Source organism: Vulpes lagopus, chromosome 7 (genome assembly GCF_018345385.1).
Source record: "Vulpes lagopus strain Blue_001 chromosome 7, ASM1834538v1, whole genome shotgun sequence".
NCBI classification, from domain to species: domain Eukaryota; kingdom Metazoa; phylum Chordata; class Mammalia; order Carnivora; family Canidae; genus Vulpes; species Vulpes lagopus.
The window spans coordinates 121,375,741-121,392,558 of NC_054830.1; the positions used below are offsets into that span (position 1 = coordinate 121,375,741).

The window sequence follows — 16,818 nt, forward strand, 5'->3', positions numbered from 1 at the left end:
ACACTCTGATTTCATGGGCAGAGGGCACCAAAATACTGGGTTTACCACAGGCCTACCCCCAAAGTAGTCTCTATAATTAATTCTAAGAAGAGTAACTTTCTGAATTCTGGAAGTCTTTCTAGCACATTGTTGAACATGATCACACTACTTTTAAATTTTTATTTCACTTTGGGACACTATTTTTTTTAGAAATAAATACATTGTTTCCTGGTCTGGAAAGTATATCTTTGGGTATTACTGTTTAGGTAGTTGAATAGGGAATTTGGGATTTTACTCTTCACAATCTAGAATTGTAACTAATCATGTTTTCAGTATAGCTGTATCATATTCAGTTGCGTTTGGTTTCCCCTGGGAACCCCTGAATTTGAAGACAGTGGGTCAGAGTTGTGGGTGGCATTGGGAGTCCCAAAGTGGAACTGGTGTCAGAAGTGAGGGCAGTTGAGAACCATGTACTTTAACTGCAGGATCTGTGTTAACTCTGAATCATTATCAGAATTGTATTGCAGTAAACTAGTTGGTGTCAGAATATATGGAATCCTGCAAATATAAAACCACCAAAGGAAAAGAACCAAAAAATTCTAAGCTTGTTTATACAAGGAAGCCTCAGTTTGGTAGCTTGCAGAGGCCTAAAGAGAAATCAGCCCAGAGTACAGGATGAAGGAAGGTTTCAAGAAAAACAAACTGACAGATGATTTGATAGTTTGGATCATATTAAAGGATATTTTTGATTCTCTGATGAATTCTGATTAAACTGGTTAAGAGTTACATTAAAAAATTAAAGTAAATTGAGTGACTTAGTCGGTTAAGCAACCATCCAATTCTTGGTTTCACCTCAGGTTATGATCTCAGCATCATAAGATTAAGCCCCACATAGGGCTCCAACATTAGGGTAAAGCCTGCATGAGATTCTTTCCCTCTTCCTCTTCCCCTTCTCATCCTCTTTATCTGCTCATGCTCACACATTCTCTTTCTCTTCTCTTTCTCTTTCTCTTTCTCTTTCTCTTTCTCTTTCTCTTTCTCTTTCTTCTTCTCTTCCTCTCTCTCAAATAAATAAATAAATAAATAAACAAACAAACAAACAAACAAATATCTTGGGGGGAAAAAACCTAAGCAAGTAATAAAAGACAATTATTCACTCCAGGTAAGTCATAAAATTATGGAAAATAAAAATCATGATACACTATATGTCTCATTCTACATTATAAAGCCATTAGAAAATGTAAGATTTTATTCATTTATTTGACACAGAGAGAGAGAGCATGAGTGATCAGAAGCAGGCAGATTAACAAGTAAAGGGAGAGGGAGAAGCCAGTTCCCCACTGAGCAGAGAACCCAATGTGCTGCTCCATTCCAGTACTCTGGGATCATGACCTGAGCCAAAGGCAGATGCTCAACTGACTGAACCACCCAAGAGCCTTGAAACACATAAAATTTAAACATTCCCAAATATAACTCTTCTAGAAATATAGGAGGGTTTATTGGATACTAGAGAAATAAATGTCCATCTTCCCTATTCTTATTAGTAAGTCAATATTGTCCAAAACTGGAAATTCAAGAAATAGCAAGAAGCATATTACTTAGAAGTATTAAGGTAAAAACCATAAATAATGTTGGACTGAAACTTTTTTTTTTAAACCATATACATGCTACCCTACCACTTGATAACAATGTAGATGCCTTTTTAAAAGGCAGATAGGTAAAGAGTAAATTATCATATAATTAGGAAAAATAAAAAATAGCTTGGGTACTCATTTTCAGATAAAGAAGTTTATAAAATATGGCTGGTGAAGAAAGGCAGGAGAAAAAGTTCTTAGTGTGTCTTTTAGCCTAAAGGAGACAGATAAAGGGTAATCCGATCCAGTTATTATGAGGACAGCTCAATAGATTTTACTATGGAAAAGTACATTTTTAGAATAATATGATGAATTCAGTTCATCTTCAAAGAAAATACAATAAAAATGTTAAACTGTACTACATGAAATTTATAAAAGACAAATGATCAATATATACAGAGCATTTGAACGATTTTATAATGGTTGAGAGGAAGCCGCTCTCAAAGAATATTCCTTCACTTAATGGTCTTAGTGTTTCTGCATTGAGATGACAGAGTGCACAGGAAAGGGCTAATCTAGCCTTTATTCACAACTGCCATTTGCTGACTCACGACAGCTGAGCTCTGAGCCTGTGTGAAGTTTTCCCTAATAAGAGTATTTTTGTCTGCCTGCAGCCTTGGGCCATAATCTAGCAGGTCACCAGGTAGTTATCAATGTGATTTATAGCAAACCTCTCCTTTTTCTCTTTGGTGATATGGAATCTAATTCGTGGAGTAGCTGCATATATAAGTCACATGAAATGCCTGCCTGATTGACCACCAATAAAAAACCTGGACACCAAGGTTCAGGTGAGCTTCCCTTGCTGGCAAAGCTTCACCCACGTGATCACACATCATGACTAATGGGAGTATTAAGGGCATCTTGGGAGATTCCACTTGTGAAGACAGCTAAGAACATATGCCTGGTTTCTCCAAGACCTTCTTCCATGCACCTTCTCCATTTGGCGATTTTTATCTATACCCTTTCACATTCATAAGCCATGCTCATGAGTACAAGAGTTTTGAATTCTGGAGTTCATCTAGCAAATGAGTCTTAGGGTAGTAGCCTTGGGGACCCCCAACACTTGTAATGTTAAAGGCTATCCTAAAACACTAAAATTTGGTTTTATCTAACTATATATGTGTTTCTAATGCCAAGAGCTATGTTCATAAGACTTCTTTCGTTAAAGTTACCAGCTATTGTTATGCTCATTTACTATAAGTTTCTTTTAACTTTAGATATATTTTGTTGTTATTTTACTTATTAATAGCCTACTTGGAATCTAAAACTCTCCAGAAAAAGTAGAAGCAAGCCATCTGTGAGCTTTACCTGGTATTCTGATGTCCTTGAAGCAGATTCATTATCTCACCAATCCTCCACATAATATTTAATCCCAAATTCCACTATGAGCCACAGTTGGATTCAGGACGGTCAGCCCAACAAAATCTCATTTTTCCTACAATTAAGGTAAAATTGGTAGCAGCTAGTGTCAAAAACAGATACACAATTCTCTTACCTAATTCATAATACTGTTTAGAGGACTGACCAATACAAGATATATGAGAAGGGCTTTGTAAACTCAATAAAGGTATCAGTTGCTACCATGACTGTATGTTTACGGATTAAAGCAGTTGCCAACTTACTCAACTGGTTTCTTTCACTCATGTTTGACTTCCTACTTAGCTTCATAATGAATATTGGACTGTCTGAGATATCTCTGTGCCTCAATGATGTCCCAGTAAGAAGGGAAAGGATTTTCAGAGTAATATCCTCCTAAACAAGTTAGCACAGGATTTGCAATGAGGTTTTCTCAAAGTCAGGATCAATAAATCCCTCTTGAGCAGTCCTTATCAGAGAGCTAGAATGGACCACATTCCCTGAGGAATTTCTAATTTGAAGAATAATTAGAGCAGATTCTTTCTGACTAATGAGACTGTGTTTTCAAGGTTGAACACGAATTGTGGGCAGACTAATTTTTTTTGTGTGTGTAAACAAAGCTGCATCTGCTGTGATCATTAACTGAACACCTTTCTCTAATACATAATTGATGTTTTATATTTTTTGTCTTTGAGCTGTTGTTTCTGCCAAGCATGCCCTGCCTCTTGCTGTGTTTCTGGTCGTTCATCCTCTTGTTACAGTAACAAGAGGCAATCCTGCAGGGAGACCATCATGCCTTTTCCTTCCTGCTGTGCTTTCAAAAGTCATTTTCTATGAAAAGGTATATTGCATGTAGAAAAAAAGATTACTGTAACCTGTGAAAAGCCTATCTTGAAAATTTCCTAAGTAAAATGAATGCTTTATTTTCCTAGAGAAAAGTGATAAATTGTAATGTGGAAAGGAAAGGGAAGATGCTCTATTCTCTACAAATCATCAACCCCTTACTCTTTCTTCCCCTCATACCTCACATAGAGACACTCAAGAAAGAAGGGTTCAGGCCACCTTCCTCAGCAGGGAACTATGAAGGTACCTCTTAAAATACAGAGAGAAACACTGTTGTGGCTAAAAATGTAGAGTCACAAAAAGTGCTTATCTGATCTTTCTCCTCTTCCCCTTGTATTTTCCTTTATTCTTACTCTATTTGCATCCTGCAAGTTTTAATAAAAGATGAAGGTATTATTGTTGAAGATACAGAGACCATTACCAATGCAAATTCAGTGAATAAATATGATCATGAATTGTTTACACCAAGGACTATCCTATTAAAATGAAGAGTGGCCTAAGAAAAACAAAACAAAATCAACTTTCTTCAACATGATTATACACAAGTGTAAAGGCAATGCTTTAACAAAATGTTACTGATTTTGTTTTCCTGTACCAATATCTAGTGGTAAATTTACAATCTCATTTGTTTCCAAACAAATCCCATCTTTAATTTGCATCATATTTATTCATTCAACAGTAAGTTACTGAATGTTGGATCTGCATGTGCCAAACACTCTTGTAGGCACCAAAGATACAGCATTTAACAAAACAGACAAATGTTGGCCATGAATTTGTGTTCTAACAGAAAAGATGAAACAACACACAAAATGAATTAATATATTAGATAATGTGTCTTGAGAGTCACAAGGGCTTTGGAGAGAAAGAAAGCAGGTTTATGTGCTGGAGAACAAGGAGGAAAGGCAGGTAGACCTGAGGTCAGAGACGTAAGTGAAGTCAGCACAAGGTTGGCTTCGTAAACCATCATTAGGATTCTGGCTTTTAATATGAATGATATGAAACAAATACTAGGCTGTTAAATGAGTGAATAACATTATTTCAATTAAGAACTTTTTAGGGGATCCCTGGGTGGCTCACTGGTTTGGTGCCTGCCTTCAGCCTAGGGCGTAATCCTGGAGTCCCGGGATCGAGTCCCACATCAGGCTCCCTGCTTCTCCCTCTGCTTGTGTCTCTGCTTCTCTGTGTGTGTCTCTCATGAATAAATAAATAAAATATTTTTAAAAAAAGAACTTTTAAAAAAAATCACTGTGATGTGAAATCATAGAAAATTCTTTGTAACTTCAATTTCTTCTTCCCTTTAGAAGCCTCAGGAATTAAATTTTTTATGTTGTTAAATTTTAAGTTATGGAATGGACCAGCAGATCTTACTGACAATCTTTGGCGGCCAAGGGTAGGTTCAAAAGCAAAAAAGGCCGAGACAAGCAAGTCATTTAGAAAAATGTCCCAGAGATATCAAGAAATTGTTTGAGGAAATCAAACACCAATGAAATCATTTCACCTTCGTGTTTTTTGGTAGTTTTTTTTTTTTTTGTTTTGTTTTTGGAGACTCCTCATTTATTCTCCACTCCTGACAACCACATCACTTACCCATTATCCAAGTGTCAGCTGTACATCCAGGCCTCAGCAATATGGACACACCTGTCATCAGGAATGCTCTGTGGTCACGCCACAGCAGAGACACGTCATCCCCTCAGCTCTAATTCATCCCAACATACTTCATTTATTGCAGTTCTCTTTGATATAATTTTTCTAAACTGTTATTATGGAGACCTCTCACTTCAATTCCACAAGTATTCTTAAATGCATATTGTGTTTTAACCTCTTCATGGATGTTCTTCCGAGCAGAAGTGATCTTAAGAAGGCACAATCTAAACTGCTACTATCTAGGATAAAGACATGCAGGGCAATTTCCAGAACTTCAAAAAAAAAAAAAAAAAACCTTTATAGGAAATAAAACCATTATATTAATTAACTAATTAAAAAAGCTTTTATGGGCTGCATAATACATCTGCTTACAGTCACTGTCCTAGAGTTTTATATTTGAAAATGATACACACTCAGCTGTTTATAAGCTCACAGTCCAGTCAAGTATAAAGAAAAGAAATAGACAAATACTGATCAGACAGATAAAGGGAGAGATAGGGATACACAGGATTAGTACCTTCCACCCATTTGGCAGATGAGGGTAGGGAGCTGTTGAGGGCAAGATTAATTCTAAACACAACTAACAATATAGATTAAAGACATAACCAGTGCCATGAGGCAGGATAGATGTAACTGTATCCTCCAAAACTCAAAGGATGATGTGGCTGTATTTGAAGATAAAGACTTTCTTAAAGTCTTAAAGTACCTTCTTAAGGTACTCAGAATTAAGTACGGTCATAATGGTGGGGTCCTCATCTGTTAGGACTGGTGTCCTTATAAGATGAAGAGACACCAGAGGCATGTGCATCAAGAAAAGCCTACATGAGCACATAGCAAAAGAGCAGCCCTTGCAAGCCAAGGAGAGAAGCCTCAGGAGAAACCAAATGTGCCCATACCTTGACCTCAGATGTCCAGCCTCCAAAACTGTAAGAAAATACATTTATGTTGTTTAAACTAGGCAGTCTGTGGCATTTCGTTATGGCAACCTGAGATAACTAAGTCCAAGAGAAACAAGATAACCAGGACTTCAGTAAATATGACTAGAGCACAGGATGTGGGGACAGATTTGGTGGATGGGGAGTAGCTAGCCTTATCTCTAGTAAGAATGGGAATTATCAAATCATGAAGATCTTTTGGGAGTACATTTGGGGTGAAATCTTAGAGAAAGGTCATACCTAAACAAGTTTAGGAAAAGAATACAAAGTTAATTACAATTTGTTATGGAATGCATGCTTATGTACCCATGAATCTATCATGTTGAAACCCTAACCCCCAATAAAAGAATATCAGGAGGCAAGAGGGTTTAGGAGGTAATCTAGTTTAGGTGAGGTCATCAGGACAAAGCCCCATGATGGGATTAGTATTCTCTAGGAAGAGAGAGAGACACCAGTGCTTGCTCTCTAGGCCATGTGAGGAGGCAAGTGGAAAGTGGCCATCTACAAGTCAGGACACAGGTCTTCACCAGACACCAGATCTTCTGGGACCTTCTCTGACTTCCAGCCTCCAGAACTGTGAGAAATCAACATAGGTTGCTTAAGATTAGTATTAAACAATCTATGGTATTTTTGCTACAGCAGCTCAAAACTGCTATAGTTATGTGACTAAGACACAATTTCTAAAAATCACGTAAAAATGATTTAACATAGTTCTACATAAACATAGTTTACATTAACATAGTTCTACATAAATTATGCCCAAATGGACAAGATAATAAATTCCAGTGACATTTAGCTATATATAATAAATTGAGGTTCCCCAATTACAAAGCATGGAAGACACTTAGCCTCTTTGAACTTCAATTTCTTCATCTACACTAGTTATCACAAAATTCCCATTCTTTATTTCTTTCATCACAATTAAGCTAATCAATATATACAATAAGCAGTATGATGAATATTCTGAGGAATTTATGAATAGGATAATTAAATGATACTCAAACAAGGAAAAAACCCCAAAAATATTGGATCACCAGGTTCAACACAGGTAATAAAATAATAATGAAGTTGATATACCATCCAAGGTTAATGGACTCATGTAAGGCTGGGGGACAGTGCAGTGGTTAGAACTTAGATGGGTGTGTGCTTCCCGCACCAGTGTTCTGCTTATGGGCTCCAAATACACAGACATACTCCAACAGCTATTATTATTATATACTAGGTAGTAATAATTCAGAGACTGAACTTCAGAAATCATGTGGTTGGACAGTCTTTATCTTACTGATAGCAGAACTGAAACTCAGATGTTTAACTGATGGGACACACATCATAAACCAAACTCCTTATAGATATGGACCTGGCACTAAGGTCTGTTGACTTATAGCCTTGCTAGCTAACACAGTGCTTGGTGCCTAAAGTAGTATACAAGGTATACAAGGACAAGGTGGTCAGAGCAGGCAATAAAGGATGCATTGTCTGCACAGACATTAAGACTGGTAACAAAACTGATTATAAGTTGGTCTATTTCTAATTATCCCCATACACCGTTAACTCTAAGTAATTACAATGCCAAAATATTTCTCCCCGACAAAATCTTTTTCATCAACATCTTAAATAATCGTTGAGAATACAATTTAGTTTTAGCAATGGATGCATAAGCTTCAAAACTACATTTTATCCTTTAACAAACACTGTGTACTACATACAAGTGCACTTGGAGAATTCCCCATTGTACAGTTACACAGTGAGTTCCTTACTGGACGCGTTTCATGTATCAAAAGCAATTTAGACTGTGATCAGCTGTTACGACAGTAAAAATACATTTTATGCAACAACTGGCTCTCAAAGGTAATTTGAGGATATTCACCCCTGCATCTAAATTGGCTTCATTCTAAAATAAGTAAGGTCATAGATGGGAAGTTACTGAACAAACATTTTCGGGAATAGGAAAATTTCATTACAGCATATTTTTTAAAAATATGTGAAAGTTTTCATAAAAAATAATACATACTCCTTTTTTTCCTCTGTCTTACCACAGTGGCTTAATGTAGAAGAAACCACGAAGGCTTGTCTAAGCTGATCACAGTGACATGCAATGTTTAATGACTCATTTTCTCCAGCTTAGTCCTCACATCCTGTCAGAAGACACCCAGAAATAACTCATGTGCACACATATATACACACACTGGCATGCATGTGTATGTCTATAGGGACACGTATTTTTATGACAGTGTTTCACACTACTTGAAAACATTTTCTGGACTTTCCTGCAGAATCATCAACTTATGCTCTGTTTATTCAAACAGTATTTTAAAATCATCTCCATTTATTTTAAAATTGTCTCAATTTATTTAAAGTCTTCATAATTTTGAATCTTAACATCCCAGCTGCCTTTCGTTAAAGAAGGACTCACATAATTTTTTTAACTTATCTATGTCACTGGATACCCTAAGTCTAATCACAGTGGATTATCCAGACAGGGTCTGCATAGTGTCAAATCTTTAACTTAGACTATGCAAAGTCCATAACACTATAATGCTGGACATAAAATTTTGTATATGTCCAAATTATCTTGAGAGAGAATCTGTAGCTTTCATCACATTCTCAGATGTTAGAAACCTAAATGAGCTGATAAGTCAAAATCTCCAAATACCATTAACTCCTAGTTTCAGAGAGGAAATACAGTGTCACCTATTAAATGCAGGTGGTAGGCATACAAGACTTGAGATATTATGTCTATTGTCTGTTTAAAATAGTTCATAAAGTTTCTAAAGGATGAATTTCCTTAAGACAAAAGCAATAAATAAAATTCTCTTTGAATCATAACATTGTAATAATGTTTCAGAGGAAGATACTATTTAATATGTGGAGTTTAACTATACAAACAAATGGATATGAGAATAAAACATCTACACTAAAATAAGTCCAGATTTCTGTGTTGACCCATTGCAAAATATCGAAGAGAACTGGAGCTTCCACTAGTTTGTCATGGTAAGACCCATCATTAAACCCTTGGGACACTATGCGTGGGTATTAAGAACTTTGTGAGGCTTCATTTCACTCAGGGCAAAATGCATGTCTCGGAGAAGTGCTGGCACAGAGAATTAATTCAAAACTGTTTGAATTAAAACTACTTTTTTCCCCTACCAGTTTGTTAAAAACTAAACTATTCCATTTTCCTGTTTTCATAAATATAGTACTGCCATTTACTTAATATAAATGGCAATATAAATATAAAGAAATAGTACCTAGCTGCATGAACAATATAGTATTTTTTTGTGCTAATATAAAGATTAATAAATTTGTTCAGTTTCTCTGTACAACTGAAGTCCTGAAAAAGATAGAGACAGAGAGAAAAACACTAGCACTTGCATTTTTTATTAAAGGAAGCAAAATTCAATCCCCTTTGTAATAAGACCACCATTACTGCTCTGCATTTAATTTTATCAGCATAGCTGAATTTACCAATTACTAGGTTCATACATTAGAGAAATATTAAGAGGTGTCTTAAATGCACAAGTCACTTAATTACCGTAAATCCTAAATCCATAATTTAAGGACATTCCAATTCAACGTCACATGAAGTTAAGCATCTTTTATTTGCCTATTTCTGGTTTAAACAGGTGGAACAAAACAAAAATGAATAAGGCATTTTCCCCCTAAAAGATTACATTCTAGCTAGAAAAACAGGCAAGATAAAAGTTTTGGTCTTTTCTTCTTTTAAAACTGAAAAAAACAAATCATGCAACCTAATACAATAAAATATTCATTTACCCACCACTCAGCTTTAATAGGAGGTAACTTTTGTCCTAATTTGTTTTTAAGAAAAAAGACGTTAGGGAGGCACCTGGGTGGCTCAGTTGGTTAAGCATCCAACTCTTGATTTTGGCTCAGGTCATGATCTCAGGGTCCTGAGGTTAAGCCCCCGTTGGGCTCTGTGCTCAGCAGAGTCTGCTTGTCCCTCTCCCTCTGCTCCTGCACCTACTCGTGCTTGCTTGCTTGCACTCTAGTTCTAAAATAAATAAATAAAATCTTTAAAAAAGGAAAAAAAAAAGGAAAGAAGATGTTAGATATTTTTAAGATGTGAGATGTATTTACCATTTATTTATTTCCTTCACCTCATTCCCTTCCCACCAAATCATGGTCCTGAACCTAGGAATATCCTTGTGTGAATGTACTTATAGCAATATATAGTACTACTTTGTACAGTTTTTAAATATTCAATGGAAAATGGTCTAGTTTAGCTTCTAAAGAAAGGATTCTAGCCTTCTGTTATACCCATTATCAAAGATCTGTTACCAAAATTTAAAATTTTTTCTATTTTGGAAAAGTCTCATTATCTGTGAATGATACAGACAAAAATTAATCCACACAAAATGGAGGGAAGAAAACTATTACATATTTAACAAAAATAACCATTAGGATGTTACCTTGCAAACAAAAATCTTATTTTTTACTATTTTATCTTATTTTACAATGATCATATTTAAGTTGTGAGTATGATTTGTAATGTTCTTTAAAAATTATGGCTTAATTGCTTACATCTAAGGAGTAATTTGCTGACAACTGGTAAGACTGGGTAAAGCTACAGTCATCATTTTGCATTTGACTTTATCCTCATCATTTTGTTATTGACTTTTATCAGATTTTCAACAATTCTTTCATCTATTGACATTCAAATCACTCTGTTGAAACATATTATGTCACTACTCATGCAGGTTCTCTCTTTTTTTTTAATTGGTAATTTTCCATATCTGCTATAATTTTATCAGTGGCTTTGTTTGTAATTTACACTTACTGCCCCTTTTATTAACTTTCTAATTTTTTTAAATTTGCAATTAGTTTGCATCATCTTTTCTTTGTATCCTACAACATTAACTACATTGGTTTATGGAACAGAAATCAACAAAGACTATAGCAAAATAAATGACTGCAATTAGATTCACTTTATAATAACCCAATTGATCTGTAATTTCACAAAATTTTATACTATGAAATACAAGGATGGACTAATGCTTCCCTTAGTTTGATTACATTTTAGATCATTTCTTCCTGACCATAAATCTCCCAGACCTCTCTTTTCTCAGAGCATTTACTCTAAAAAATTTTGACTACAAACTCTTTGCCCCCCTTTTACGTATACAAATATATAATGTATATTTATATTGTACATAATATATACAATCTATATAATGTATATTTATAATGTATATAATGTATGTTTACATATACATATATGTATATGTAATACATGTGTGTGTATGTATCTCCTTTAAAAGTTATATATATATTCTTTAAGGGACGCCTGGGTGGCTCAGCAGTTGGGTGCCTGCCTTCAGCTCAGGGTGTGATCCCGGAGTCCCCGGAATCGAGTCCTGCGTCGGGCTCCCCACGTGGAGTCTGCTTCTCCCTCCGTCTGTGTCTCTACCTCTCTCTCTCTCTCTCTGTCTCTCATGAATAAATAGATTTTAAAACAAAAGTCTCTTGCAAGCTTTAAGACCCAGGAAAAGTCTTTCTCACTTACCTGGAAACCATCTTTTTGCAATGTAACCATCCAGGGAGATTAATACCCCCATGCACCATTCTTTCTGGAAGAGTTGGAGGCTAACTTTGGGGGGCGGGGAACTTACTCTAAAGTCTCTATCATCCAGAAGATATCCTTTACAGTCAGTCAAGGCCAATTAGCAAATATGGATGGCCAGTGATAACCCCACCACACACAAGCTCTTTAACTCTCTTTCCTATACTTCAATAGTTCCTTGCCTGTTTAACCTGTCTGATACAATTTTTCTTCAACAATGTTTTCTCCAATTTATTCTCCTACTATCTGTCATATTCTCACATTTCAGTATCATATTCATACTCCTAATGAATATTCTGCTAACCACAAATTCCTGTATTTCAGTATTAGGCAACTTGCAGAGCCCTATTGGTTTCTTCCACATGGTAGTCAAGAAACCATGAAACATACATCTTTATGAAGGTATTTCCTGCTTAACCTCAATACTTACATAGTATTTTTATCATTCAAATAGCAACCTTTGGTTTTTTAAAACAGGTGCCCTGCTTTACCTTTTTATTCTATAATGCCTAACATAATATCCACTGCATAAAATTTATCTAAAAAATGTGTGTTCTATGATTGTGGCCATTTGATTCCTAAATTCTACATCTATCAAAAAAAGCTAAAATATTATGACAAGTTATACTAAGTTCAATATGTTTACTTGTGTTTCAGATGGCATAGCTATGCAAGAAGTGAAAATAACCTAAGTGTCTAACTGTAGAGAACTGGTTGAGTAACGAGTAACTGATAATAAAAACATTCAAAGGGATCACCTGCAATATATATGTCAATATATTTGATTAGAGAAATGGTTGATTACAGAGCTGAGTAGGAAATACACAAGATGATACTGTGATATCTTATTACTAAAAAGGGAAGCCATGCAAGTATTTGGGTCTTAACAAAAAGAACACAGCTTCAACCTGAATAGGACAAAAACTGAACAATTTAAATACACAATTATTACATATATAACTATAAACATATAGGTATATATAAATACATACCTATTTATATAAATAGTATGTAATTATAGGATCAAACACACTAATATTCCTAATATTAAAACATTAGGGACTTGTAAGTTCCTAATGATATTTTTAAAAAGGAAAAAGAAAAAAGAAATCTAAAATCCAACTCACTTTATGAAGGCAGAGTAAACTTAGTCTCAACTCCTTATTCTAAAAATTATTTAAAAGGAAATAATTAAATATTTATCCAGACTTTCTTGTACAAATTATTTCAGCATAACCCCACCAACTCAGTTTATAAAAATATACATATACAGGGCACCTGGGTGGCTCAGTCAGTTGAGCATCCAACTCTTGGCTTTGGCTCAGGTCACGATCTCAGGGTCATGAGTTCACACCCCACGTTGGGCTATCTATATATATTCTTTACAGGTAAATCCCAAATAATACACTGGTAATGATGAAGTTTAAAAAATCATTATGTTGTAAATGCTAGTTAAATAAGTGTTTTGGGCACTGTTTATCACTATATTAAGCCATTAGATGAAATGTGAGGATATTTACAAAGGAAAATGCAAGATGCCACCACTTAAGCCCAATGATCAGTCACAGACTTTTTAAGTCTGTGATAAGCAGACATTGCATGTGGGAGGACTTTGTGCAATATGGAGACCTAAAACACCACCTATGAAGTATTTTGCCATAAAAAGACATATCTAATCTAAATGTATTCAAGATTCTAAAGCCAAATTATACCCCCCCCCCCCCCCGCCAAAAAAAGCAAAACAAAATAGGAAAAGTTAATTGACATAACAGAGAATCTAGAATGGAAATCCCCTGCCAGACAACCACATTAATTTTCTGTGGCTGGTATAATAAATCACAAAAGAAAAAAAAAACACACAAAACTTCCTGGCTTACAGCAACACAAATTTCTTGCTTTATGGTTTAAGTTAGAAATCTGATGGAGGTGTCACTGAGCTAAAGACAAAACATTGGCAGTGGTGCATTTGTTCTGGAGGCTCTAGCAGAGAATACAATTCTTGTCTTTTTCAGCTGACAAAAATCACCCAAATTCCTTGTTTTGTGGCCCCCTTGCCGCATATTCAAAGACAGCAATATTATCTGTCTCTGACCAATCTTCTGCCATTACATTTTCTCCTGCTTGTCTTCCACTTTTAGGTACTTCTGTAATTACACTGTGCACACTTGGATAACCAAGAAAACTTTTCTCACCTCAAGGTCCTTAACTTAACCACAATGGCAAAAACCCCTTTTCCCTCTAAAGTATTATATACACAGGTTCTGGGAATTAGGATGTGCACATTTGGGGGGCTATTCTGCTTACCTCAACAACTGACTCATTTTCTTTAATGAATCAACAGCATTAAAAAAGCTGAGAGTAGATATCATTGTTCTATGTTTAGGTATATTTAAGAGGTAACAACAAAATATTATGTATGGTCCTTTTAAATACTAATCCAAACTTTAAAAGATAATTTTATTAGGTGCAATGATTGCATTGTGCTCAAATGAGTAAATATTCCTCTATTTTATAGATAAATCATTCCATAGTTAATACATTACATGCCTTTCCATGTACTGCAAGCGCACACACACACACACACACACACACACACACTTGTTAGAAAATAAGAATGGAGGGAGGCCTGGGTGACTCAGTGGTTGGGCATCTGCCTTTGGCTCAGGGTGGAAGAGTTCCAGTATCAAGTCCTGCATCCGGTTCCCCGCAGGGAGCTTGCTTCTCCCTTTGCCTATGTCTCTGCCTCTCTCTCATGAATAAATGAATATGAATCTTTAAAAAAAAACAAGAATAGATTTTTTTTAAGATTTATATTTATTTATTCATGAGAGACACAGAGGGAGGCAGTGACATAGGCAGAGTAAAAAGCAGGCTCCATGCAGGGAGCCCAATGTGGGACTTGATCCTTGGACTCCAGGATCAGGCCCTGAGCCAAAGGCAGAAGCTCAACAGCTGAGCCACCCAGGCATCCCAAGTATGGATTTAAATATAATTATTATGCAGTGTAATTATGGATAACTTGCTATTTTTATTTATCTGTTTTATGACTAGTCTACAATGAGAATATGTTATTGGAATGATTAGAATTAATGGTGAAAATGAAAAATCCCAATAACAGCATAGGTTCATATATTCCAGGCTCAGAAAAGGAAAATCTAGCATGTACTGACTATGTAGTTTGTGCCAAACATTATATCAGAAGCTTTGTGTATATTTCTTATGATCACAACGGCAGTCACATGAGATTTATACCATTATTCCCATAAGGTAAATTCCTCAGCATCATACTTTGAGCAAATAATCAGGATTTAAATCCGTATCTGTCTGGTTTTGAATCCAAATATTTTTTGAAATGCTGTGCTAACACTACTCCTTTGGCCCTACACTTAGAACAAGCAGGCTTATGCAGAGACTGAACAGAAAGTGCTCCATTCGTATGTTCCAGCTCTTTGTTTATTTAGAAAGCTGTGTCAGTTTATTGTGAACCAAGCTATACTCTATGGTTCTTAGTAAGCTTAAACAAACTTGCCATCCACTTGAGAAGTAAATATCATTAAAATGACATTGCCAAACTTGCTCCTTCTCTTCTAGAGCAGCTACACTCCTGGGATTATTCACAATTCCCCTAGCCCTGCTGGAAGTCTGTGGTTGTATTCCACACAGCTGGATACTCTAAGAGAGATGGACTGAAAAACTCTCTCCTCCCCACAAAGCACTGACATCTGGTTCCAAGTCCACTCACTGCCCCACTGCTCTTCTTTTGGATGCAGAGCATCTGGGTGACATTTCATTTGTTGTCATGATGCTCAACAGAAAAAATGGTGTGTCTGTCTTACATAATCATAACAGGCAATATTGCATGACAGAGGAAGCGTTAGTAACAAAGAGAAAGCAGATTGCTTTTCCTAATTTTATGTTTGTTTTATTTTCAATTTTTTTCATTTTTATTTAAATTCCAGTTAGTAAACAACATACAGTGTAATACTAGTTTCAGGTGGAGAATTCAATGATTCATTGCTTAAGTACAACACCCAGTGCTCATCACAAATGCGCTCCTTAATGCCCATCCCCATTTATAATCCATTACCCCCCTACCTCCCCTCCAGCAACCCTTAGGGTATGCTTCTTTTGAGAAGCCCCAGACCTTTCCACCATCACTGGTAGCTAGCAGAACTCCTACAACATATTAACTCTCAACACAGATATCACCTTCCCTCAGAAGGTTTTCTTAGTATCTCCCTCCCATGGAGCAAAACTCTTGGCTCTCTTTGCTTCTTTATTACTATTGTCATACTTTTATCATCTCAGTTATGTTTTCTTGTCTGTCCTTGCTAGACTGTGAAGTCCTAGAGGTCAAAGGCCCTCTTTTATATATAATTTCTACTACAGACACAGGAAGATACCTACCACTTTCTAAATTTTTTAATTTACTTGAAAACAGAAATCTACTTACTGTTCTCCTGCTATTTCTCCTCACCTCAGCTTCTGTGTTGCTAGTGCTTTTCTACACGAACAATTCGAGTAGAATGACAAGATACATTAATTTGTGTGGAATCTAGGAGGAAGACAGGAAGACAGGAATTGGTCAATATTTGTTTTATAAAAGCCAATGAAGAGATGACTTTATTAACCTCTGACTATATATATATTATATATATTATATATTATATATAATATATATTATATATTCTTATAATTTATATTAGAATATAATAAATGAACTCCCCCTTCCATCTCTTATGAAAGAAGCTTTCCAAAACACAGTCCTACCACAATAGAAATATTGGAAGCATTACATGGAACTACATGCAGCTAACTCAATCCTAATAATTCATAGCCCTGAAAT

The 16,818-nt window shown here is 35.6% G+C and overlaps 1 long non-coding RNA gene across 8 annotated transcripts in view; it reads right to left on the bottom strand.

Moving 5' to 3' along the window:
• Positions 1 to 2,067: 2,067 nt before the first annotated feature.
• The window catches only part of LOC121496030, a 51,657-nt gene continuing 36,906 nt past the window's right edge, over positions 2,068 to 16,818 (bottom strand). For 3 of the 8 annotated variants that reach the window (XR_005989091.1, XR_005989098.1, XR_005989093.1), the window contains 3 exons: positions 16,426 to 16,527; positions 10,239 to 10,403; positions 2,068 to 8,526 (listed from right to left, as the gene is read on the bottom strand). This is a non-coding gene — a long non-coding RNA (uncharacterized LOC121496030). Of the gene's footprint in view, positions 8,527 to 10,238; positions 10,424 to 16,425; positions 16,528 to 16,818 lie in introns of all 8 variants that reach the window. The other 5 variants (XR_005989096.1, XR_005989092.1, XR_005989097.1 and 2 more) reach the window with 5 other exon arrangements.